The following is a 23,434-nucleotide window of genomic DNA, read 5'->3' on the forward strand; positions in this document are numbered from 1 at the left end:
TGCAATTTGCAGTACGGCAGCACCTCACAAATTATCTTGCTTGTCCATTGCTCCCATTCGCTGCAGTCACTGTGCAACTTTTGCGTGCAGTATTCTCGCTGGCTCTCACAGCTGAGCCTGACATGATTCGGCGACGCTGCTCTGAGCCCTCAGCAAAACGGGACACTGACCCCTGTGAAACGTGATGAATTGTCCCAATATCCTCCACTGTGGCTTGGGGGGTGAAAAGATTGGGTGTCATCTTTGAGGGAGGTTTCCTGTCACACCTTTGCAGAACAATGTTTGCACATCATCAGATTCTGTTGTCGCACATGCTATTCTTGCACATTTAACAAAAGAGGTAATCTTGTTTGAGTGACAATTTGCAGACAGTCCCTATGACTGGGGTTCCATGGTGTAATGGTGAGCACTCTAGACTCTGAATCCAGCGATCCGAGTTCAAATCTCGGTGGAACCTTTTGTCTTGCAAAGCCAATGATTAGTGTGTGCGAGAGAGAGAGCACTTCTTTAACATTTGCCACCAGGAGCAAATTGACTGGATCATTTCTCAGCCGCCTCAACGGCCACTGCAATTCACATTGCTCAGCCTCTGTTGCCGGCTGCCTGCACAAGCAGCATTTTGCCATCCTGTGGGCCCTGCTCTTCAACTCCTGTGTTGAAAGGTGGCACCAGTTCTCCTGACAAACAGCAACTGCTATTCGTGTGCAGTCAGAGAACCTTTGTGCAAGCAAGCTGGTGTGTGTGCGTGCCTCTGAGTGGACAAAAGGCTGTTCCCTCAAAGGCAGATCACTGTCGGTTCCATGGTGTAACGGTGAGCACTCTGGACTTTGAATCCAGTGATCCGAGTTCAAATCTCGGTGGAGCCAGTACTCTGCTTGTCCCACTTCTTGTTCAATTCGGGGACAGCTGAGTAAAAGACGCCAATGCAGGCGGGGCTACTGGCAACAGGCCTTTTCTGCCTTCCAGCTTGCTGTCTTCTTGAGCGATCGTCCGCTCGGGTTGATGCGGTAACACCAGCCGGGACATTTGCTGCGTGGTCGCTGTCATTTTCTGCGCGGCGCTGTGGGTGCATGTGAACTTGCCACTCTGCCCAAAACTCAGCAGGTGAGGCACACATCACTTCAATCGTCTTCTTCAACACGACCACTATTAACTTTTCCTTCTATGCCAAGCGTCGTGCGTGAATCCTTTTGCAATGTTTGTACACTGATGCCGAGGGAGCATTGCAATATTCGGGGGAAACGGCTTCAACGGTGCTGGGAGCGGCAGCTTGTCTGCACCGCTTTCATTTGCCAAACCTAGTCGGAGGCTGAGTGACAGAGGTGGAGTTACGCTTGAGGTAATAATCCAGCCAAGGCTGAACGTCGGAATTAAATTTTCAAGTGCTTGCCGTTCTGCTCATGGGAAAGACGTGCGCGCATTCTCGAGGGTCAGTCAGACACACACATTGTGCAATTTGCAGTACGGCAGCACCTCACAAATTATCTTGCTTGTCCATTGCTCCCATTCGCTGCAGTCACTGTGCAACTTTTGCGTGCAGTATTCTCGCTGGCTCTCACAGCTGAGCCTGACATGATTCGGCGACGCTGCTCTGAGCCCTCAGCAAAACGGGACACTGACCCCTGTGAAACGTGATGAATTGTCACAATATCCTCCGCTGTGGCTTGGGGGGTGAAAAGATTGGGTGTCATCTTTGAGGGAGGTTTCCTGTCACACCTTTGCAGAACAATGTTTGCACATCATCAGATTCTGTTGTCGCACACGCTATTCTTGCATATTTAACAAAAGAGGTAATCTTGTTTGAGTGACAATTTGCAGACAGTCCCTATGACTGGGGTTCCATGGTGTAATGGTGAGCACTCTGGACTCTGAATCCAGCGATCCGAGTTCAAATCTCGGTGGAACCTTTTGTCTTGCAAAGCCAATGATTAGTGTGTGCGAGAGAGAGAGCACTTCTTTAACATTTGCCACCAGGAGCAAATTGACTGGATCATTTCTCAGCCGCCTCAACGGCCACTGCAATTCACATTGCTCAGCCTCTGTTGCCGGCTGCCTGCACAAGCAGCATTTTGCCATCCTGTGGGCCCTGCTCTTCAACTCCTGTGTTGAAAGGTGGCACCAGTTCTCCTGACAAACAGCAACTGCTATTCGTGTGCAGTCAGAGAACCTTTGTGCAAGCAAGCTGGTGTGTGTGCGTGCCTGTGTGTGGACAAAAGACTGCTGCCTCAGAGGCAGATCACTGTCGGTTCCATGGTGTAACGGTGAGCACTCTGGACTTTGAATCCAGCGATCCGAGTTCAAATCTCGGTGGAGCCAGTACTCTGCTTGTCCCGCTTCTTGTTCAATTCGGGGACTGCTGAGTAAAAGACCCCAATGCAGGCGGGGCTACTGGCCACAGGCCTTTTCTGCCTTCCAGCTTGCTGTCTTCTTGAGCGATCGTCCGCTCGGGTTGATGCGGTAACACCAGCCGGGACATTTGCTGCTTGGTTGCTGCCTTTTCTGCGCGGCGCTGTGGGTGCCTGTGAACTTGCCACTCTGCTCAAAACTCAGCAGGTGAGGCAATTGTCTTCTTCAACACGACCACTATTAACTTTTCCTTCTATGCCAAGCGTCGTGCGTGAATCCTTTTGCAATGTTTGTACACTGATGCCGAGGGAGCATTGCAATATTCGGGGGAAACGGCTTCAACGGTGCTGGGAGCGGCAGCTTGTCTGCACCGCTTTCATTTGCCAAACCTAGTCGGAGGCTGAGTGACAGAGGTGGAGTTACGCTTGAGGTAATAATCCAGCCAAGGCTGAACGTCGGAATTAAATTTTCAAGTGCTTGCCGTTCTGCTCATGGGAAAGACGTGCGCGCATTCTCGAGGGTCAGTCAGACACACACATTGTGCAATTTGCAGTACGGCAGCACCTCACAAATTATCTTGCTTGTCCATTGCTCCCATTCGCTGCAGTCACTGTGCAACTTTTGCGTGCAGTATTCTCGCTGGCTCTCACAGCTGAGCCTGACATGATTCGGCGACGCTGCTCTGAGCCCTCAGCAAAACGGGACACTGACCCCTGTGAAACGTGATGAATTGTCACAATATCCTCCGCTGTGGCTTGGGGGGTGAAAAGATTGGGTGTCATCTTTGAGGGAGGTTTCCTGTCACACCTTTGCAGAACAATGTTTGCACATCATCAGATTCTGTTGTCGCACACGCTATTCTTGCATATTTAACAAAAGAGGTAATCTTGTTTGAGTGACAATTTACAGACAGTCCCTATGACTGGGGTTCCATGGTGTAATGGTGAGCACTCTGGACTCTGAATCCAGCGATCCGAGTTCAAATCTCGGTGGAACCTTTTGTCTTGCAAAGCCAATGATTAGTGTGTGCGAGAGAGAGAGCACTTCTTTAACATTTGCCACCAGGAGCAAATTGACTGGATCATTTCTCAGCCGCCTCAACGGCCACTGCAATTCACATTGCTCAGCCTCTGTTGCCGGCTGCCTGCACAAGCAGCATTTTGCCATCCTGTGGGCCCTGCTCTTCAACTCCTGTGTTGAAAGGAGGCACCAGTTCTCCTGACAAACAGCAACTGCTATTCGTGTGCAGTCAGAGAACCTTTGTGCAAGCAAGCTGGTGTGTGTGCGTGCCTGTGTGTGGACAAAAGACTGCTGCCTCAGAGGCAGATCACTGTCGGTTCCATGGTGTAACGGTGAGCACTCTGGACTTTGAATCCAGCGATCCGAGTTCAAATCTCGGTGGAGCCAGTACTCTGCTTGTCCCGCTTCTTGTTCAATTCGGGGACTGCTGAGTAAAAGACCCCAATGCAGGCGGGGCTACTGGCCACAGGCCTTTTCTGCCTTCCAGCTTGCTGTCTTCTTGAGCGATCGTCCGCTCGGGTTGATGCGGTAACACCAGCCGGGACATTTGCTGCTTGGTTGCTGCCTTTTCTGCGCGGCGCTGTGGGTGCCTGTGAACTTGCCACTCTGCTCAAAACTCAGCAGGTGAGGCAATTGTCTTCTTCAACACGACCACTATTAACTTTTCCTTCTATGCCAAGCGTCGTGCGTGAATCCTTTTGCAATGTTTGTACACTGATGCCGAGGGAGCATTGCAATATTCGGGGGAAACGGCTTCAACGGTGCTGGGAGCGGCAGCTTGTCTGCACCGCTTTCATTTGCCAAACCTAGTCGGAGGCTGAGTGACAGAGGTGGAGTTACGCTTGAGGTAATAATCCAGCCAAGGCTGAACGTCGGAATTAAATTTTCAAGTGCTTGCCGTTCTGCTCATGGGAAAGACGTGCGCGCATTCTCGAGGGTCAGTCAGACACACACATTGTGCAATTTGCAGTACGGCAGCACCTCACAAATTATCTTGCTTGTCCATTGCTCCCATTCGCTGCAGTCACTGTGCAACTTTTGCGTGCAGTATTCTCGCTGGCTCTCACAGCTGAGCCTGACATGATTCGGCGACGCTGCTCTGAGCCCTCAGCAAAACGGGACACTGACCCCTGTGAAACGTGATGAATTGTCACAATATCCTCCGCTGTGGCTTTGGGGGTGAAAAGATTGGGTGTCATCTTTGAGGGAGGTTTCCTGTCACACCTTTGCAGAACAATGTTTGCACATCATCAGATTCTGTTGTCGCACATGCTATTCTTGCACATTTAACAAAAGAGGTAATCTTGTTTGAGTGACAATTTGCAGACAGTCCCTATGACTGGGGTTCCATGGTGTAATGGTGAGCTCTCTGGACTCTGAATCCAGCGATCCGAGTTCAAATCTCGGTGGAACCTTTTGTCTTGCAAAGCCAATGATTAGTGTGTGCGAGAGAGAGAGCACTTCTTTAACATTTGCCACCAGGAGCAAATTGACTGGATCATTTCTCAGCCGCCTCAACGGCCACTGCAATTCACATTGCTCAGCCTCTGTTGCCGGCTGCCTGCACAAGCAGCATTTTGCCATCCTGTGGGCCCTGCTCTTCAACTCCTGTGTTGAAAGCTGGCACCAGTTCTCCTGACAAACAGCAACTGCTATTCGTGTGCAGTCAGAGAACCTTTGTGCAAGCAAGCTGGTGTGTGTGCGTGCCTGTGTGTGGACAAAAGACTGCTGCCTCAGAGGCAGATCACTGTCGGTTCCATGGTGTAACGGTGAGCACTCTGGACTTTGAATCCAGTGATCCGAGTTCAAATCTCGGTGGAGCCAGTACTCTGCTTGTCCTGCTTCTTGTTCAATTCGGGGACTGCTGAGTAAAAGACCCCAATGCAGGCGGGGCTACTGGCCACAGGCCTTTTCTGCCTTCCAGCTTGCTGTCTTCTTGAGCGATCGTCCGCTCGGGTTGATGCGGTAACACCAGCCGGGACATTTGCTGCTTGGTTGCTGCCTTTTCTGCGCGGCGCTGTGGGTGCCTGTGAACTTGCCACTCTGCTCAAAACTCAGCAGGTGAGGCAATTGTCTTCTTCAACACGACCACTATTAACTTTTCCTTCTATGCCAAGCGTCGTGCGTGAATCCTTTTGCAATGTTTGTACACTGATGCCGAGGGAGCATTGCAATATTCGGGGGAAACGGCTTCAACGGTGCTGGGAGCGGCAGCTTGTCTGCACCGCTTTCATTTGCCAAACCTAGTCGGAGGCTGAGTGACAGAGGTGGAGTTACGCTTGAGGTAATAATCCAGCCAAGGCTGAACGTCGGAATTAAATTTTCAAGTGCTTGCCGTTCTGCTCATGGGAAAGACGTGCGCGCATTCTCGAGGGTCAGTCAGACACACACATTGTGCAATTTGCAGTACGGCAGCACCTCACAAATTATCTTGCTTGTCCATTGCTCCCATTCGCTGCAGTCACTGTGCAACTTTTGCGTGCAGTATTCTCGCTGGCTCTCACAGCTGAGCCTGACATGATTCGGCGACGCTGCTCTGAGCCCTCAGCAAAACGGGACACTGACCCCTGTGAAACGTGATGAATTGTCACAATATCCTCCGCTGTGGCTTTGGGGGTGAAAAGATTGGGTGTCATCTTTGAGGGAGGTTTCCTGTCACACCTTTGCAGAACAATGTTTGCACATCATCAGATTCTGTTGTCGCACATGCTATTCTTGCACATTTAACAAAAGAGGTAATCTTGTTTGAGTGACAATTTGCAGACAGTCCCTATGACTGGGGTTCCATGGTGTAATGGTGAGCTCTCTGGACTCTGAATCCAGCGATCCGAGTTCAAATCTCGGTGGAACCTTTTGTCTTGCAAAGCCAATGATTAGTGTGTGCGAGAGAGAGAGCACTTCTTTAACATTTGCCACCAGGAGCAAATTGACTGGATCATTTCTCAGCCGCCTCAACGGCCACTGCAATTCACATTGCTCAGCCTCTGTTGCCGGCTGCCTGCACAAGCAGCATTTTGCCATCCTGTGGGCCCTGCTCTTCAACTCCTGTGTTGAAAGCTGGCACCAGTTCTCCTGACAAACAGCAACTGCTATTCGTGTGCAGTCAGAGAACCTTTGTGCAAGCAAGCTGGTGTGTGTGCGTGCCTGTGTGTGGACAAAAGACTGCTGCCTCAGAGGCAGATCACTGTCGGTTCCATGGTGTAACGGTGAGCACTCTGGACTTTGAATCCAGTGATCCGAGTTCAAATCTCGGTGGAGCCAGTACTCTGCTTGTCCTGCTTCTTGTTCAATTCGGGGACTGCTGAGTAAAAGACCCCAATGCAGGCGGGGCTACTGGCCACAGGCCTTTTCTGCCTTCCAGCTTGCTGTCTTCTTGAGCGATCGTCCGCTCGGGTTGATGCGGTAACACCAGCCGGGACATTTGCTGCTTGGTTGCTGCCTTTTCTGCGCGGCGCTGTGGGTGCCTGTGAACTTGCCACTCTGCTCAAAACTCAGCAGGTGAGGCACACATCACTTCAATTGTCTTCTTCAACACGACCACTATTAACTTTTCCTTCTATGCCAAGCGTCGTGCGTGAATCCTTTTGCAATGTTTGTACACTGATGCCGAGGGAGCATTGCAATATTCGGGGGAAACGGCTTCAACGGTGCTGGGAGCGGCAGCTTGTCTGCACCGCTTTCATTTGCCAAACCTAGTCGGAGGCTGAGTGACAGAGGTGGAGTTACGCTTGAGGTAATAATCCAGCCAAGGCTGAACGTCGGAATTAAATTTTCAAGTGCTTGCCGTTCTGCTCATGGGAAAGACGTGCGCGCATTCTCGAGGGTCAGTCAGACACACACATTGTGCAATTTGCAGTACGGCAGCACCTCACAAATTATCTTGCTTGTCCATTGCTCCCATTCGCTGCAGTCACTGTGCAACTTTTGCGTGCAGTATTCTCGCTGGCTCTCACAGCTGAGCCTGACATGATTCGGCGACGCTGCTCTGAGCCCTCAGCAAAACGGGACACTGACCCCTGTGAAACGTGATGAATTGTCACAATATCCTCCGCTGTGGCTTGGGGGGTGAAAAGATTGGGTGTCATCTTTGAGGGAGGTTTCCTGTCACACCTTTGCAGAACAATGTTTGCACATCATCAGATTCTGTTGTCGCACACGCTATTCTTGCATATTTAACAAAAGAGGTAATCTTGTTTGAGTGACAATTTGCAGACAGTCCCTATGACTGGGGTTCCATGGTGTAATGGTGAGCACTCTGGACTCTGAATCCAGCGATCCGAGTTCAAATCTCGGTGGAACCTTTTGTCTTGCAAAGCCAATGATTAGTGTGTGCGAGAGAGAGAGCACTTCTTTAACATTTGCCACCAGGAGCAAATTGACTGGATCATTTCTCAGCCGCCTCAACGGCCACTGCAATTCACATTGCTCAGCCTCTGTTGCCGGCTGCCTGCACAAGCAGCATTTTGCCATCCTGTGGGCCCTGCTCTTCAACTCCTGTGTTGAAAGGAGGCACCAGTTCTCCTGACAAACAGCAACTGCTATTCGTGTGCAGTCAGAGAACCTTTGTGCAAGCAAGCTGGTGTGTGTGCGTGCCTGTGTGTGGACAAAAGACTGCTGCCTCAGAGGCAGATCACTGTCGGTTCCATGGTGTAACGGTGAGCACTCTGGACTTTGAATCCAGCGATCCGAGTTCAAATCTCGGTGGAGCCAGTACTCTGCTTGTCCCGCTTCTTGTTCAATTCGGGGACTGCTGAGTAAAAGACCCCAATGCAGGCGGGGCTACTGGCCACAGGCCTTTTCTGCCTTCCAGCTTGCTGTCTTCTTGAGCGATCGTCCGCTCGGGTTGATGCGGTAACACCAGCCGGGACATTTGCTGCTTGGTTGCTGCCTTTTCTGCGCGGCGCTGTGGGTGCCTGTGAACTTGCCACTCTGCTCAAAACTCAGCAGGTGAGGCAATTGTCTTCTTCAACACGACCACTATTAACTTTTCCTTCTATGCCAAGCGTCGTGCGTGAATCCTTTTGCAATGTTTGTACACTGATGCCGAGGGAGCATTGCAATATTCGGGGGAAACGGCTTCAACGGTGCTGGGAGCGGCAGCTTGTCTGCACCGCTTTCATTTGCCAAACCTAGTCGGAGGCTGAGTGACAGAGGTGGAGTTACGCTTGAGGTAATAATCCAGCCAAGGCTGAACGTCGGAATTAAATTTTCAAGTGCTTGCCGTTCTGCTCATGGGAAAGACGTGCGCGCATTCTCGAGGGTCAGTCAGACACACACATTGTGCAATTTGCAGTACGGCAGCACCTCACAAATTATCTTGCTTGTCCATTGCTCCCATTCGCTGCAGTCACTGTGCAACTTTTGCGTGCAGTATTCTCGCTGGCTCTCACAGCTGAGCCTGACATGATTCGGCGACGCTGCTCTGAGCCCTCAGCAAAACGGGACACTGACCCCTGTGAAACGTGATGAATTGTCACAATATCCTCCGCTGTGGCTTTGGGGGTGAAAAGATTGGGTGTCATCTTTGAGGGAGGTTTCCTGTCACACCTTTGCAGAACAATGTTTGCACATCATCAGATTCTGTTGTCGCACATGCTATTCTTGCACATTTAACAAAAGAGGTAATCTTGTTTGAGTGACAATTTGCAGGCAGTCCCTATGACTGGGGTTCCATGGTGTAATGGTGAGCTCTCTGGACTCTGAATCCAGCGATCCGAGTTCAAATCTCGGTGGAACCTTTTGTCTTGCAAAGCCAATGATTAGTGTGTGCGAGAGAGAGAGCACTTCTTTAACATTTGCCACCAGGAGCAAATTGACTGGATCATTTCTCAGCCGCCTCAACGGCCACTGCAATTCACATTGCTCAGCCTCTGTTGCCGGCTGCCTGCACAAGCAGCATTTTGCCATCCTGTGGGCCCTGCTCTTCAACTCCTGTGTTGAAAGCTGGCACCAGTTCTCCTGACAAACAGCAACTGCTATTCGTGTGCAGTCAGAGAACCTTTGTGCAAGCAAGCTGGTGTGTGTGCGTGCCTGTGTGTGGACAAAAGACTGCTGCCTCAGAGGCAGATCACTGTCGGTTCCATGGTGTAACGGTGAGCACTCTGGACTTTGAATCCAGTGATCCGAGTTCAAATCTCGGTGGAGCCAGTACTCTGCTTGTCCTGCTTCTTGTTCAATTCGGGGACTGCTGAGTAAAAGACCCCAATGCAGGCGGGGCTACTGGCCACAGGCCTTTTCTGCCTTCCAGCTTGCTGTCTTCTTGAGCGATCGTCCGCTCGGGTTGATGCGGTAACACCAGCCGGGACATTTGCTGCTTGGTTGCTGCCTTTTCTGCGCGGCGCTGTGGGTGCCTGTGAACTTGCCACTCTGCTCAAAACTCAGCAGGTGAGGCACACATCACTTCAATTGTCTTCTTCAACACGACCACTATTAACTTTTCCTTCTATGCCAAGCGTCGTGCGTGAATCCTTTTGCAATGTTTGTACACTGATGCCGAGGGAGCATTGCAATATTCGGGGGAAACGGCTTCAACGGTGCTGGGAGCGGCAGCTTGTCTGCACCGCTTTCATTTGCCAAACCTAGTCGGAGGCTGAGTGACAGAGGTGGAGTTACGCTTGAGGTAATAATCCAGCCAAGGCTGAACGTCGGAATTAAATTTTCAAGTGCTTGCCGTTCTGCTCATGGGAAAGACGTGCGCGCATTCTCGAGGGTCAGTCAGACACACACATTGTGCAATTTGCAGTACGGCAGCACCTCACAAATTATCTTGCTTGTCCATTGCTCCCATTCGCTGCAGTCACTGTGCAACTTTTGCGTGCAGTATTCTCGCTGGCTCTCACAGCTGAGCCTGACATGATTCGGCGACGCTGCTCTGAGCCCTCAGCAAAACGGGACACTGACCCCTGTGAAACGTGATGAATTGTCACAATATCCTCCGCTGTGGCTTTGGGGGTGAAAAGATTGGGTGTCATCTTTGAGGGAGGTTTCCTGTCACACCTTTGCAGAACAATGTTTGCACATCATCAGATTCTGTTGTCGCACATGCTATTCTTGCACATTTAACAAAAGAGGTAATCTTGTTTGAGTGACAATTTGCAGACAGTCCCTATGACTGGGGTTCCATGGTGTAATGGTGAGCTCTCTGGACTCTGAATCCAGCGATCCGAGTTCAAATCTCGGTGGAACCTTTTGTCTTGCAAAGCCAATGATTAGTGTGTGCGAGAGAGAGAGCACTTCTTTAACATTTGCCACCAGGAGCAAATTGACTGGATCATTTCTCAGCCGCCTCAACGGCCACTGCAATTCACATTGCTCAGCCTCTGTTGCCGGCTGCCTGCACAAGCAGCATTTTGCCATCCTGTGGGCCCTGCTCTTCAACTCCTGTGTTGAAAGCTGGCACCAGTTCTCCTGACAAACAGCAACTGCTATTCGTGTGCAGTCAGAGAACCTTTGTGCAAGCAAGCTGGTGTGTGTGCGTGCCTGTGTGTGGACAAAAGACTGCTGCCTCAGAGGCAGATCACTGTCGGTTCCATGGTGTAACGGTGAGCACTCTGGACTTTGAATCCAGTGATCCGAGTTCAAATCTCGGTGGAGCCAGTACTCTGCTTGTCCTGCTTCTTGTTCAATTCGGGGACTGCTGAGTAAAAGACCCCAATGCAGGCGGGGCTACTGGCCACAGGCCTTTTCTGCCTTCCAGCTTGCTGTCTTCTTGAGCGATCGTCCGCTCGGGTTGATGCGGTAACACCAGCCGGGACATTTGCTGCTTGGTTGCTGCCTTTTCTGCGCGGCGCTGTGGGTGCCTGTGAACTTGCCACTCTGCTCAAAACTCAGCAGGTGAGGCACACATCACTTCAATTGTCTTCTTCAACACGACCACTATTAACTTTTCCTTCTATGCCAAGCGTCGTGCGTGAATCCTTTTGCAATGTTTGTACACTGATGCCGAGGGAGCATTGCAATATTCGGGGGAAACGGCTTCAACGGTGCTGGGAGCGGCAGCTTGTCTGCACCGCTTTCATTTGCCAAACCTAGTCGGAGGCTGAGTGACAGAGGTGGAGTTACGCTTGAGGTAATAATCCAGCCAAGGCTGAACGTCGGAATTAAATTTTCAAGTGCTTGCCGTTCTGCTCATGGGAAAGACGTGCGCGCATTCTCGAGGGTCAGTCAGACACACACATTGTGCAATTTGCAGTACGGCAGCACCTCACAAATTATCTTGCTTGTCCATTGCTCCCATTCGCTGCAGTCACTGTGCAACTTTTGCGTGCAGTATTCTCGCTGGCTCTCACAGCTGAGCCTGACATGATTCGGCGACGCTGCTCTGAGCCCTCAGCAAAACGGGACACTGACCCCTGTGAAACGTGATGAATTGTCACAATATCCTCCGCTGTGGCTTGGGGGGTGAAAAGATTGGGTGTCATCTTTGAGGGAGGTTTCCTGTCACACCTTTGCAGAACAATGTTTGCACATCATCAGATTCTGTTGTCGCACACGCTATTCTTGCATATTTAACAAAAGAGGTAATCTTGTTTGAGTGACAATTTGCAGACAGTCCCTATGACTGGGGTTCCATGGTGTAATGGTGAGCACTCTGGACTCTGAATCCAGCGATCCGAGTTCAAATCTCGGTGGAACCTTTTGTCTTGCAAAGCCAATGATTAGTGTGTGCGAGAGAGAGAGCACTTCTTTAACATTTGCCACCAGGAGCAAATTGACTGGATCATTTCTCAGCCGCCTCAACGGCCACTGCAATTCACATTGCTCAGCCTCTGTTGCCGGCTGCCTGCACAAGCAGCATTTTGCCATCCTGTGGGCCCTGCTCTTCAACTCCTGTGTTGAAAGGAGGCACCAGTTCTCCTGACAAACAGCAACTGCTATTCGTGTGCAGTCAGAGAACCTTTGTGCAAGCAAGCTGGTGTGTGTGCGTGCCTGTGTGTGGACAAAAGACTGCTGCCTCAGAGGCAGATCACTGTCGGTTCCATGGTGTAACGGTGAGCACTCTGGACTTTGAATCCAGCGATCCGAGTTCAAATCTCGGTGGAGCCAGTACTCTGCTTGTCCCGCTTCTTGTTCAATTCGGGGACTGCTGAGTAAAAGACCCCAATGCAGGCGGGGCTACTGGCCACAGGCCTTTTCTGCCTTCCAGCTTGCTGTCTTCTTGAGCGATCGTCCGCTCGGGTTGATGCGGTAACACCAGCCGGGACATTTGCTGCTTGGTTGCTGCCTTTTCTGCGCGGCGCTGTGGGTGCCTGTGAACTTGCCACTCTGCTCAAAACTCAGCAGGTGAGGCAATTGTCTTCTTCAACACGACCACTATTAACTTTTCCTTCTATGCCAAGCGTCGTGCGTGAATCCTTTTGCAATGTTTGTACACTGATGCCGAGGGAGCATTGCAATATTCGGGGGAAACGGCTTCAACGGTGCTGGGAGCGGCAGCTTGTCTGCACCGCTTTCATTTGCCAAACCTAGTCGGAGGCTGAGTGACAGAGGTGGAGTTACGCTTGAGGTAATAATCCAGCCAAGGCTGAACGTCGGAATTAAATTTTCAAGTGCTTGCCGTTCTGCTCATGGGAAAGACGTGCGCGCATTCTCGAGGGTCAGTCAGACACACACATTGTGCAATTTGCAGTACGGCAGCACCTCACAAATTATCTTGCTTGTCCATTGCTCCCATTCGCTGCAGTCACTGTGCAACTTTTGCGTGCAGTATTCTCGCTGGCTCTCACAGCTGAGCCTGACATGATTCGGCGACGCTGCTCTGAGCCCTCAGCAAAACGGGACACTGACCCCTGTGAAACGTGATGAATTGTCACAATATCCTCCGCTGTGGCTTTGGGGGTGAAAAGATTGGGTGTCATCTTTGAGGGAGGTTTCCTGTCACACCTTTGCAGAACAATGTTTGCACATCATCAGATTCTGTTGTCGCACATGCTATTCTTGCACATTTAACAAAAGAGGTAATCTTGTTTGAGTGACAATTTGCAGGCAGTCCCTATGACTGGGGTTCCATGGTGTAATGGTGAGCTCTCTGGACTCTGAATCCAGCGATCCGAGTTCAAATCTCGGTGGAACCTTTTGTCTTGCAAAGCCAATGATTAGTGTGTGCGAGAGAGAGAGCACTTCTTTAACATTTGCCACCAGGAGCAAATTGACTGGATCATTTCTCAGCCGCCTCAACGGCCACTGCAATTCACATTGCTCAGCCTCTGTTGCCGGCTGCCTGCACAAGCAGCATTTTGCCATCCTGTGGGCCCTGCTCTTCAACTCCTGTGTTGAAAGCTGGCACCAGTTCTCCTGACAAACAGCAACTGCTATTCGTGTGCAGTCAGAGAACCTTTGTGCAAGCAAGCTGGTGTGTGTGCGTGCCTGTGTGTGGACAAAAGACTGCTGCCTCAGAGGCAGATCACTGTCGGTTCCATGGTGTAACGGTGAGCACTCTGGACTTTGAATCCAGTGATCCGAGTTCAAATCTCGGTGGAGCCAGTACTCTGCTTGTCCTGCTTCTTGTTCAATTCGGGGACTGCTGAGTAAAAGACCCCAATGCAGGCGGGGCTACTGGCCACAGGCCTTTTCTGCCTTCCAGCTTGCTGTCTTCTTGAGCGATCGTCCGCTCGGGTTGATGCGGTAACACCAGCCGGGACATTTGCTGCTTGGTTGCTGCCTTTTCTGCGCGGCGCTGTGGGTGCCTGTGAACTTGCCACTCTGCTCAAAACTCAGCAGGTGAGGCACACATCACTTCAATTGTCTTCTTCAACACGACCACTATTAACTTTTCCTTCTATGCCAAGCGTCGTGCGTGAATCCTTTTGCAATGTTTGTACACTGATGCCGAGGGAGCATTGCAATATTCGGGGGAAACGGCTTCAACGGTGCTGGGAGCGGCAGCTTGTCTGCACCGCTTTCATTTGCCAAACCTAGTCGGAGGCTGAGTGACAGAGGTGGAGTTACGCTTGAGGTAATAATCCAGCCAAGGCTGAACGTCGGAATTAAATTTTCAAGTGCTTGCCGTTCTGCTCATGGGAAAGACGTGCGCGCATTCTCGAGGGTCAGTCAGACACACACATTGTGCAATTTGCAGTACGGCAGCACCTCACAAATTATCTTGCTTGTCCATTGCTCCCATTCGCTGCAGTCACTGTGCAACTTTTGCGTGCAGTATTCTCGCTGGCTCTCACAGCTGAGCCTGACATGATTCGGCGACGCTGCTCTGAGCCCTCAGCAAAACGGGACACTGACCCCTGTGAAACGTGATGAATTGTCACAATATCCTCCGCTGTGGCTTGGGGGGTGAAAAGATTGGGTGTCATCTTTGAGGGAGGTTTCCTGTCACACCTTTGCAGAACAATGTTTGCACATCATCAGATTCTGTTGTCGCACACGCTATTCTTGCATATTTAACAAAAGAGGTAATCTTGTTTGAGTGACAATTTGCAGACAGTCCCTATGACTGGGGTTCCATGGCGTAATGGTGAGCACTCTGGACTCTGAATCCAGCGATCCGAGTTCAAATCTCGGTGGAACCTTTTGTCTTGCAAAGCCAATGATTAGTGTGTGCGAGAGAGAGAGCACTTCTTTAACATTTGCCACCAGGAGCAAATTGACTGGATCATTTCTCAGCCGCCTCAACGGCCACTGCAATTCACATTGCTCAGCCTCTGTTGCCGGCTGCCTGCACAAGCAGCATTTTGCCATCCTGTGGGCCCTGCTCTTCAACTCCTGTGTTGAAAGGAGGCACCAGTTCTCCTGACAAACAGCAACTGCTATTCGTGTGCAGTCAGAGAACCTTTGTGCAAGCAAGCTGGTGTGTGTGCGTGCCTGTGTGTGGACAAAAGACTGCTGCCTCAGAGGCAGATCACTGTCGGTTCCATGGTGTAACGGTGAGCACTCTGGACTTTGAATGCAGCGATCCGAGTTCAAATCTCGGTGGAGTCAGTACTCTGCTTGTCCCACTTCTTGTTCAATTCGGGGACTGCTGAGTAAAAGACCCCAATGCAGGCGGGGCTACTGGCCACAGGCCTTTTCTGCCTTCCAGCTTGCTGTCTTCTTGAGCGATCGTCCGCTCGGGTTGATGCGGTAACACCAGCCGGGACATTTGCTGCTTGGTTGCTGCCTTTTCTGCGCGGCGCTGTGGGTGCCTGTGAACTTGCCACTCTGCTCAAAACTCAGCAGGTGAGGCAATTGTCTTCTTCAACACGACCACTATTAACTTTTCCTTCTATGCCAAGTGTCGTGCGTGAATCCTTTTGCAATGTTTGTACACTGATGCCGAGGGAGCATTGCAATATTCGGGGGAAACGGCTTCAACGGTGCTGGGAGCGGCAGCTTGTCTGCACCGCTTTCATTTGCCAAACCTAGTCGGAGGCTGAGTGACAGAGGTGGAGTTACGCTTGAGGTAATAATCCAGCCAAGGCTGAACGTCGGAATTAAATTTTCAAGTGCTTGCCGTTCTGCTCATGGGAAAGACGTGCGCGCATTCTCGAGGGTCAGTCAGACACACACATTGTGCAATTTGCAGTACGGCAGCCCCTCACAAATTATCTTGCTTGTCCATTGCTCCCATTCGCTGCAGTCACTGTGAAACTTTTGCGAGCAGTATTCTCGCTGGCTCTCACAGCTGAGCCTGACACGATTCAGCGACGCTGCTCTGAGCCCTCAGCAAAACGGGACACTGACCCCTGTGAAACGTGATGACTTGTCCCAATATCCCCCGCTGTGGCTTGGGGGGTGAAAAGATTGGGTGTCATCTTTGAGGGAGGTGTCCTGTCACACCTTTGCAGAACAATGTTTGCACATCATCAGATTCTGTCGTCGCACACGCTATTCTTGCACATTTAACGAAAGAGGTAATCTTGTTTGAGTGACAATTTGCAGGCAGTCCCTATGACTGGGGTTCCATGGTGTAATGGTGAGGACTCTGAATCCAGTGATCCGAGTTCAAATCTCGGTGGAACCTTTCCTCTTGCCAAAGCCAATGATTTGTGTGTGTGGGAGAGAGAGCACTTCTTTAACATTTGCCACCAGGAGCAAATTGACTGGATCATTTCTCAGCCGCCTCAACGGCCACTGCAATTCACATTGCTCAGCCTCTGTTGCCGGCTGCCTGCACAAGCAGCATTTTGCCATCCTGTGGGCCCTGCTCTTCAACTCCTGTGTTGAAAGGTGGCACCAGTTCTCCTGACAAACAGCAACTACTATTCGTGTGCAGTCAGAGAACCTTTGTGCAAGCAAGCTGGTGTGTGTGCGTGCCTGTGTGTGGACAACAGACTGCTGCCTCAGAGGCAGATCGCTGTCGGTTCCATGGTGTAACGGTGAGCACTCTGGACTTTGAATCCAGCGATCCGAGTTCAAACCTCGGTGGAGCCCGTACTCTGCTTGTCCCACTTCTTGTTCAATTCGGGGACTGCTGAGTAAAAGACCCCAATGCAGGCGGGGCTACTGGCCACAGGCCTTTTCTGCCTTCCAGCTTGCTGTCTTCTTGAGCGATCGTCCGCTCGGGTTGATGCGGTAACACCAGCCGGGACATTTGCTGCTTGGTTGCTGCCTTTTCTGCGCGGCGCTGTGGGTGCCTGTGAACTTGCCACTCTGCTCAAAACTCAGCAGGTGAGGCACACATTACTTCAATTGTCTTCTTCAACACGACCACTTTTAACTTTTCCTTCCATGCCAAGCGTCGTGCGTGAATCCCTTTGCAATGTTTGTACACTGATGCCGAGGGAGCATTGCAATATTCGGGGGAAACGGCTTCAACGGTGCTGGGAGCGGCAGCTTGTCTGCACCGCTTTCATTTGCCAAACCTAGTCGGAGGCTGAGTGACAGAGGTGGAGTTACGCTTGAGGTAATAATCCAGCCAAGGCTGAACGTCGGAATTAAATTTTCAAGTGCTTGCCGTTCTGCTCATGGGAAAGACGTGCGCGCATTCTCGAGGGTCAGTCAGACACACACATTGTGCAATTTGCAGTACGGCAGCACCTCACAAATTATCTTGCTTGTCCATTGCTCCCATTCGCTGCAGTCACTGTGCAACTTTTGCGTGCAGTATTCTCGCTGGCTCTCACAGCTGAGCCTGACATGATTCGGCGACGCTGCTCTGAGCCCTCAGCAAAACGGGACACTGACCCCTGTGAAACGTGATGAATTGTCACAATATCCTCCGCTGTGGCTTTGGGGGTGAAAAGATTGGGTGTCATCTTTGAGGGAGGTTTCCTGTCACACCTTTGCAGAACAATGTTTGCACATCATCAGATTCTGTTGTCGCACATGCTATTCTTGCACATTTAACAAAAGAGGTAATCTTGTTTGAGTGACAATTTGCAGACAGTCCCTATGACTGGGGTTCCATGGTGTAATGGTGAGCTCTCTGGACTCTGAATCCAGCGATCCGAGTTCAAATCTCGGTGGAACCTTTTGTCTTGCAAAGCCAATGATTAGTGTGTGCGAGAGAGAGAGCACTTCTTTAACATTTGCCACCAGGAGCAAATTGACTGGATCATTTCTCAGCCGCCTCAACGGCCACTGCAATTCACATTGCTCAGCCTCTGTTGCCGGCTGCCTGCACAAGCAGCATTTTGCCATCCTGTGGGCCCTGCTCTTCAACTCCTGTGTTGAAAGCTGGCACCAGTTCTCCTGACAAACAGCAACTACTATTCGTGTGCAGTCAGAGAACCTTTGTGCAAGCAAGCTGGTGTGTGTGCGTGCCTGTGTGTGGACAACAGACTGCTGCCTCAGAGGCAGATCGCTGTCGGTTCCATGGTGTAACGGTGAGCACTCTGGACTTTGAATCCAGCGATCCGAGTTCAAACCTCGGTGGAGCCCGTACTCTGCTTGTCCCACTTCTTGTTCAATTCGGGGACTGCTGAGTAAAAGACCCCAATGCAGGCGGGGCTACTGGCCACAGGCCTTTTCTGCCTTCCAGCTTGCTGTCTTCTTGAGCGATCGTCCGCTCGGGTTGATGCGGTAACACCAGCCGGGACATTTGCTGCTTGGTTGCTGCCTTTTCTGCGCGGCGCTGTGGGTGCCTGTGAACTTGCCACTCTGCTCAAAACTCAGCAGGTGAGGCAATTGTCTTCTTCAACACGACCACTATTAACTTTTCCTTCTATGCCAAGCGTCGTGCGTGAATCCTTTTGCAATGTTTGTACACTGATGCCGAGGGAGCATTGCAATATTCGGGGGAAACGGCTTCAACGGTGCTGGGAGCGGCAGCTTGTCTGCACCGCTTTCATTTGCCAAACCTAGTCGGAGGCTGAGTGACAGAGGTGGAGTTACGCTTGAGGTAATAATCCAGCCAAGGCTGAACGTCGGAATTAAATTTTCAAGTGCTTGCCGTTCTGCTCATGGGAAAGACGTGCGCGCATTCTCGAGGGTCAGTCAGACACACACATTGTGCAATTTGCAGTACGGCAGCACCTCACAAATTATCTTGCTTGTCCATTGCTCCCATTCGCTGCAGTCACTGTGCAACTTTTGCGTGCAGTATTCTCGCTGGCTCTCACAGCTGAGCCTGACATGATTCGGCGACGCTGCTCTGAGCCCTCAGCAAAACGGGACACTGACCCCTGTGAAACGTGATGAATTGTCACAATATCCTCCGCTGTGGCTTTGGGGGTGAAAAGATTGGGTGTCATCTTTGAGGGAGGTTTCCTGTCACACCTTTGCAGAACAATGTTTGCACATCATCAGATTCTGTTGTCGCACATGCTATTCTTGCACATTTAACAAAAGAGGTAATCTTGTTTGAGTCACAATTTGCAGACAGTCCCTATGACTGGGGTTCCATGGTGTAATGGTGAGCTCTCTGGACTCTGAATCCAGCGATCCGAGTTCAAATCTCGGTGGAACCTTTTGTCTTGCAAAGCCAATGATTAGTGTGTGCGAGAGAGAGAGCACTTCTTTAACATTTGCCACCAGGAGCAAATTGACTGGATCATTTCTCAGCCGCCTCAACGGCCACTGCAATTCACATTGCTCAGCCTCTGTTGCCGGCTGCCTGCACAAGCAGCATTTTGCCATCCTGTGGGCCCTGCTCTTCAACTCCTGTGTTGAAAGCTGGCACCAGTTCTCCTGACAAACAGCAACTGCTATTCGTGTGCAGTCAGAGAACCTTTGTGCAAGCAAGCTGGTGTGTGTGCGTGCCTGTGTGTGGACAAAAGACTGCTGCCTCAGAGGCAGATCACTGTCGGTTCCATGGTGTAACGGTGAGCACTCTGGACTTTGAATCCAGTGATCCGAGTTCAAATCTCGGTGGAGCCAGTACTCTGCTTGTCCTGCTTCTTGTTCAATTCGGGGACTGCTGAGTAAAAGACCCCAATGCAGGCGGGGCTACTGGCCACAGGCCTTTTCTGCCTTCCAGCTTGCTGTCTTCTTGAGCGATCGTCCGCTCGGGTTGATGCGGTAACACCAGCCGGGACATTTGCTGCTTGGTTGCTGCCTTTTCTGCGCGGCGCTGTGGGTGCCTGTGAACTTGCCACTCTGCTCAAAACTCAGCAGGTGAGGCACACATCACTTCAATTGTCTTCTTCAACACGACCACTATTAACTTTTCCTTCTATGCCAAGCGTCGTGCGTGAATCCTTTTGCAATGTTTGTACACTGATGCCGAGGGAGCATTGCAATATTCGGGGGAAACGGCTTCAACGGTGCTGGGAGCGGCAGCTTGTCTGCACCGCTTTCATTTGCCAAACCTAGTCGGAGGCTGAGTGACAGAGGTGGAGTTACGCTTGAGGTAATAATCCAGCCAAGGCTGAACGTCGGAATTAAATTTTCAAGTGCTTGCCGTTCTGCTCATGGGAAAGACGTGCGCGCATTCTCGAGGGTCAGTCAGACACACACATTGTGCAATTTGCAGTACGGCAGCACCTCACAAATTATCTTGCTTGTCCATTGCTCCCATTCGCTGCAGTCACTGTGCAACTTTTGCGTGCAGTATTCTCGCTGGCTCTCACAGCTGAGCCTGACATGATTCGGCGACGCTGCTCTGAGCCCTCAGCAAAACGGGACACTGACCCCTGTGAAACGTGATGAATTGTCACAATATCCTCCGCTGTGGCTTGGGGGGTGAAAAGATTGGGTGTCATCTTTGAGGGAGGTTTCCTGTCACACCTTTGCAGAACAATGTTTGCACATCATCAGATTCTGTTGTCGCACACGCTATTCTTGCATATTTAACAAAAGAGGTAATCTTGTTTGAGTGACAATTTGCAGACAGTCCCTATGACTGGGGTTCCATGGTGTAATGGTGAGCACTCTGGACTCTGAATCCAGCGTTCCGAGTTCAAATCTCGGTGGAACCTTTTGTCTTGCAAAGCCAATGATTAGTGTGTGCGAGAGAGAGAGCACTTCTTTAACATTTGCCACCAGGAGCAAATTGACTGGATCATTTCTCAGCCGCCTCAACGGCCACTGCAATTCACATTGCTCAGCCTCTGTTGCCGGCTGCCTGCACAAGCAGCATTTTGCCATCCTGTGGGCCCTGCTCTTCAACTCCTGTGTTGAAAGGAGGCACCAGTTCTCCTGACAAACAGCAACTGCTATTCGTGTGCAGTCAGAGAACCTTTGTGCAAGCAAGCTGGTGTGTGTGCGTGCCTGTGTGTGGACAAAAGACTGCTGCCTCAGAGGCAGATCACTGTCGGTTCCATGGTGTAACGGTGAGCACTCTGGACTTTGAATGCAGCGATCCGAGTTCAAATCTCGGTGGAGTCAGTACTCTGCTTGTCCCACTTCTTGTTCAATTCGGGGACTGCTGAGTAAAAGACCCCAATGCAGGCGGGGCTACTGGCCACAGGCCTTTTCTGCCTTCCAGCTTGCTGTCTTCTTGAGCGATCGTCCGCTCGGGTTGATGCGGTAACACCAGCCGGGACATTTGCTGCTTGGTTGCTGCCTTTTCTGCGCGGCGCTGTGGGTGCCTGTGAACTTGCCACTCTGCTCAAAACTCAGCAGGTGAGGCAATTGTCTTCTTCAACACGACCACTATTAACTTTTCCTTCTATGCCAAGTGTCGTGCGTGAATCCTTTTGCAATGTTTGTACACTGATGCCGAGGGAGCATTGCAATATTCGGGGGAAACGGCTTCAACGGTGCTGGGAGCGGCAGCTTGTCTGCACCGCTTTCATTTGCCAAACCTAGTCGGAGGCTGAGTGACAGAGGTGGAGTTACGCTTGAGGTAATAATCCAGCCAAGGCTGAACGTCGGAATTAAATTTTCAAGTGCTTGCCGTTCTGCTCATGGGAAAGACGTGCGCGCATTCTCGAGGGTCAGTCAGACACACACATTGTGCAATTTGCAGTACGGCAGCCCCTCACAAATTATCTTGCTTGTCCATTGCTCCCATTCGCTGCAGTCACTGTGAAACTTTTGCGAGCAGTATTCTCGCTGGCTCTCACAGCTGAGCCTGACACGATTCAGCGACGCTGCTCTGAGCCCTCAGCAAAACGGGACACTGACCCCTGTGAAACGTGATGACTTGTCCCAATATCCCCCGCTGTGGCTTGGGGGGTGAAAAGATTGGGTGTCATCTTTGAGGGAGGTGTCCTGTCACACCTTTGCAGAACAATGTTTGCACATCATCAGATTCTGTCGTCGCACACGCTATTCTTGCACATTTAACGAAAGAGGTAATCTTGTTTGAGTGACAATTTGCAGGCAGTCCCTATGACTGGGGTTCCATGGTGTAATGGTGAGGACTCTGAATCCAGTGATCCGAGTTCAAATCTCGGTGGAACCTTTCCTCTTGCCAAAGCCAATGATTTGTGTGTGTGGGAGAGAGAGCACTTCTTTAACATTTGCCACCAGGAGCAAATTGACTGGATCATTTCTCAGCCGCCTCAACGGCCACTGCAATTCACATTGCTCAGCCTCTGTTGCCGGCTGCCTGCACAAGCAGCATTTTGCCATCCTGTGGGCCCTGCTCTTCAACTCCTGTGTTGAAAGGTGGCACCAGTTCTCCTGACAAACAGCAACTACTATTCGTGTGCAGTCAGAGAACCTTTGTGCAAGCAAGCTGGTGTGTGTGCGTGCCTGTGTGTGGACAACAGACTGCTGCCTCAGAGGCAGATCGCAGTCGGTTCCATGGTGTAACGGTGAGCACTCTGGACTTTGAATCCAGCGATCCGAGTTCAAACCTCGGTGGAGCCCGTACTCTGCTTGTCCCACTTCTTGTTCAATTCGGGGACTGCTGAGTAAAAGACCCCAATGCAGGCGGGGCTACTGGCCACAGGCCTTTTCTGCCTTCCAGCTTGCTGTCTTCTTGAGCGATCGTCCGCTCGGGTTGATGCGGTAACACCAGCCGGGACATTTGCTGCTTGGTTGCTGCCTTTTCTGCGCGGCGCTGTGGGTGCCTGTGAACTTGCCACTCTGCTCAAAACTCAGCAGGTGAGGCACACATTACTTCAATTGTCTTCTTCAACACGACCACTTTTAACTTTTCCTTCCATGCCAAGCGTCGTGCGTGAATCCCTTTGCAATGTTTGTACACTGATGCCGAGGGAGCATTGCAATATTCGGGGGAAACGGCTTCAACGGTGCTGGGAGCGGCAGCTTGTCTGCACCGCTTTCATTTGCCAAACCTAGTCGGAGGCTGAGTGACAGAGGTGGAGTTACGCTTGAGGTAATAATCCAGCCAAGGCTGAACGTCGGAATTAAATTTTCAAGTGCTTGCCGTTCTGCTCATGGGAAAGACGTGCGCGCATTCTCGAGGGTCAGTCAGCCACACACATTGTGCAATTTGCAGTACGGCAGCACCTCACAAACTATCTTGCTTGTCCATTGCTCCCATTCGCTGCAGTCACTGTGCAGCTTTTGCGTGCAGTATTCTCGCTGGCTCTCACAGCTGAGCCTGACATGATTCAGCGACGCTGCTCTGAGCCCTCAGCAAAACGGGACACTGACCCCTGTGAAACATGATGAATTGTCACAATATCCTCCGCTGTGGCTTGGGGGGTGAAAAGATTGGGTGTCATCTTTGAGGGAGGTTTCCTGTCACACCTTTGCAGAACAATGTTTGCACATCATCAGATTCTGTTGTCGCACACGCTATTCTTGCACATTTAACGAAAGAGGTAATCTTGTTTGAGTG

At 51.1% G+C, this 23,434-nt stretch overlaps 30 non-coding genes across 30 annotated transcripts; all 30 read left to right on the top strand.

The window, feature by feature from the left end:
* Window positions 1–385: 385 nt before the first annotated feature.
* Window positions 386–457, top strand: trnaq-cug (transfer RNA glutamine (anticodon CUG)). Its single transcript has one exon. It is a non-coding gene; the product is annotated as a tRNA-Gln (tRNA).
* Window positions 458–794: 337 nt separating this feature from the next.
* trnaq-uug (transfer RNA glutamine (anticodon UUG)) lies at window positions 795–866 on the top strand. Its single transcript has one exon. It is a non-coding gene; the product is annotated as a tRNA-Gln (tRNA).
* A 969-nt stretch (window positions 867–1,835) lies between these two features.
* trnaq-cug (transfer RNA glutamine (anticodon CUG)) lies at window positions 1,836–1,907 on the top strand. The gene has a single exon. It is a non-coding gene; the product is annotated as a tRNA-Gln (tRNA).
* A 337-nt stretch (window positions 1,908–2,244) lies between these two features.
* Window positions 2,245–2,316, top strand: trnaq-uug (transfer RNA glutamine (anticodon UUG)). Its single transcript has one exon. It is a non-coding gene; the product is annotated as a tRNA-Gln (tRNA).
* A 956-nt stretch (window positions 2,317–3,272) lies between these two features.
* Window positions 3,273–3,344, top strand: trnaq-cug (transfer RNA glutamine (anticodon CUG)). The gene has a single exon. It is a non-coding gene; the product is annotated as a tRNA-Gln (tRNA).
* A 337-nt stretch (window positions 3,345–3,681) lies between these two features.
* On the top strand, window positions 3,682–3,753 carry trnaq-uug (transfer RNA glutamine (anticodon UUG)). Its single transcript has one exon. It is a non-coding gene; the product is annotated as a tRNA-Gln (tRNA).
* A 956-nt stretch (window positions 3,754–4,709) lies between these two features.
* Window positions 4,710–4,781, top strand: trnaq-cug (transfer RNA glutamine (anticodon CUG)). Its single transcript has one exon. It is a non-coding gene; the product is annotated as a tRNA-Gln (tRNA).
* Window positions 4,782–5,118: 337 nt separating this feature from the next.
* On the top strand, window positions 5,119–5,190 carry trnaq-uug (transfer RNA glutamine (anticodon UUG)). The gene has a single exon. It is a non-coding gene; the product is annotated as a tRNA-Gln (tRNA).
* A 956-nt stretch (window positions 5,191–6,146) lies between these two features.
* trnaq-cug (transfer RNA glutamine (anticodon CUG)) lies at window positions 6,147–6,218 on the top strand. Its single transcript has one exon. It is a non-coding gene; the product is annotated as a tRNA-Gln (tRNA).
* Window positions 6,219–6,555: 337 nt separating this feature from the next.
* On the top strand, window positions 6,556–6,627 carry trnaq-uug (transfer RNA glutamine (anticodon UUG)). Its single transcript has one exon. It is a non-coding gene; the product is annotated as a tRNA-Gln (tRNA).
* A 968-nt stretch (window positions 6,628–7,595) lies between these two features.
* Window positions 7,596–7,667, top strand: trnaq-cug (transfer RNA glutamine (anticodon CUG)). Its single transcript has one exon. It is a non-coding gene; the product is annotated as a tRNA-Gln (tRNA).
* A 337-nt stretch (window positions 7,668–8,004) lies between these two features.
* trnaq-uug (transfer RNA glutamine (anticodon UUG)) lies at window positions 8,005–8,076 on the top strand. Its single transcript has one exon. It is a non-coding gene; the product is annotated as a tRNA-Gln (tRNA).
* A 956-nt stretch (window positions 8,077–9,032) lies between these two features.
* On the top strand, window positions 9,033–9,104 carry trnaq-cug (transfer RNA glutamine (anticodon CUG)). Its single transcript has one exon. It is a non-coding gene; the product is annotated as a tRNA-Gln (tRNA).
* A 337-nt stretch (window positions 9,105–9,441) lies between these two features.
* On the top strand, window positions 9,442–9,513 carry trnaq-uug (transfer RNA glutamine (anticodon UUG)). Its single transcript has one exon. It is a non-coding gene; the product is annotated as a tRNA-Gln (tRNA).
* A 968-nt stretch (window positions 9,514–10,481) lies between these two features.
* On the top strand, window positions 10,482–10,553 carry trnaq-cug (transfer RNA glutamine (anticodon CUG)). The gene has a single exon. It is a non-coding gene; the product is annotated as a tRNA-Gln (tRNA).
* A 337-nt stretch (window positions 10,554–10,890) lies between these two features.
* Window positions 10,891–10,962, top strand: trnaq-uug (transfer RNA glutamine (anticodon UUG)). The gene has a single exon. It is a non-coding gene; the product is annotated as a tRNA-Gln (tRNA).
* Window positions 10,963–11,930: 968 nt separating this feature from the next.
* trnaq-cug (transfer RNA glutamine (anticodon CUG)) lies at window positions 11,931–12,002 on the top strand. Its single transcript has one exon. It is a non-coding gene; the product is annotated as a tRNA-Gln (tRNA).
* A 337-nt stretch (window positions 12,003–12,339) lies between these two features.
* trnaq-uug (transfer RNA glutamine (anticodon UUG)) lies at window positions 12,340–12,411 on the top strand. The gene has a single exon. It is a non-coding gene; the product is annotated as a tRNA-Gln (tRNA).
* A 956-nt stretch (window positions 12,412–13,367) lies between these two features.
* trnaq-cug (transfer RNA glutamine (anticodon CUG)) lies at window positions 13,368–13,439 on the top strand. The gene has a single exon. It is a non-coding gene; the product is annotated as a tRNA-Gln (tRNA).
* Window positions 13,440–13,776: 337 nt separating this feature from the next.
* trnaq-uug (transfer RNA glutamine (anticodon UUG)) lies at window positions 13,777–13,848 on the top strand. The gene has a single exon. It is a non-coding gene; the product is annotated as a tRNA-Gln (tRNA).
* Window positions 13,849–14,816: 968 nt separating this feature from the next.
* Window positions 14,817–14,888, top strand: trnaq-cug (transfer RNA glutamine (anticodon CUG)). The gene has a single exon. It is a non-coding gene; the product is annotated as a tRNA-Gln (tRNA).
* Window positions 14,889–15,225: 337 nt separating this feature from the next.
* trnaq-uug (transfer RNA glutamine (anticodon UUG)) lies at window positions 15,226–15,297 on the top strand. The gene has a single exon. It is a non-coding gene; the product is annotated as a tRNA-Gln (tRNA).
* Window positions 15,298–16,656: 1,359 nt separating this feature from the next.
* On the top strand, window positions 16,657–16,728 carry trnaq-uug (transfer RNA glutamine (anticodon UUG)). Its single transcript has one exon. It is a non-coding gene; the product is annotated as a tRNA-Gln (tRNA).
* Window positions 16,729–17,696: 968 nt separating this feature from the next.
* Window positions 17,697–17,768, top strand: trnaq-cug (transfer RNA glutamine (anticodon CUG)). The gene has a single exon. It is a non-coding gene; the product is annotated as a tRNA-Gln (tRNA).
* Window positions 17,769–18,105: 337 nt separating this feature from the next.
* On the top strand, window positions 18,106–18,177 carry trnaq-uug (transfer RNA glutamine (anticodon UUG)). Its single transcript has one exon. It is a non-coding gene; the product is annotated as a tRNA-Gln (tRNA).
* A 956-nt stretch (window positions 18,178–19,133) lies between these two features.
* On the top strand, window positions 19,134–19,205 carry trnaq-cug (transfer RNA glutamine (anticodon CUG)). Its single transcript has one exon. It is a non-coding gene; the product is annotated as a tRNA-Gln (tRNA).
* Window positions 19,206–19,542: 337 nt separating this feature from the next.
* trnaq-uug (transfer RNA glutamine (anticodon UUG)) lies at window positions 19,543–19,614 on the top strand. Its single transcript has one exon. It is a non-coding gene; the product is annotated as a tRNA-Gln (tRNA).
* Window positions 19,615–20,582: 968 nt separating this feature from the next.
* trnaq-cug (transfer RNA glutamine (anticodon CUG)) lies at window positions 20,583–20,654 on the top strand. The gene has a single exon. It is a non-coding gene; the product is annotated as a tRNA-Gln (tRNA).
* Window positions 20,655–20,991: 337 nt separating this feature from the next.
* Window positions 20,992–21,063, top strand: trnaq-uug (transfer RNA glutamine (anticodon UUG)). The gene has a single exon. It is a non-coding gene; the product is annotated as a tRNA-Gln (tRNA).
* A 1,359-nt stretch (window positions 21,064–22,422) lies between these two features.
* trnaq-uug (transfer RNA glutamine (anticodon UUG)) lies at window positions 22,423–22,494 on the top strand. Its single transcript has one exon. It is a non-coding gene; the product is annotated as a tRNA-Gln (tRNA).
* Window positions 22,495–23,434: the final 940 nt, after the last annotated feature.

The sequence above is a fragment of the Scyliorhinus torazame genome, chromosome 31 (assembly GCF_047496885.1).
Source record: "Scyliorhinus torazame isolate Kashiwa2021f chromosome 31, sScyTor2.1, whole genome shotgun sequence".
Lineage (NCBI taxonomy): Eukaryota > Metazoa > Chordata > Chondrichthyes > Carcharhiniformes > Scyliorhinidae > Scyliorhinus > Scyliorhinus torazame.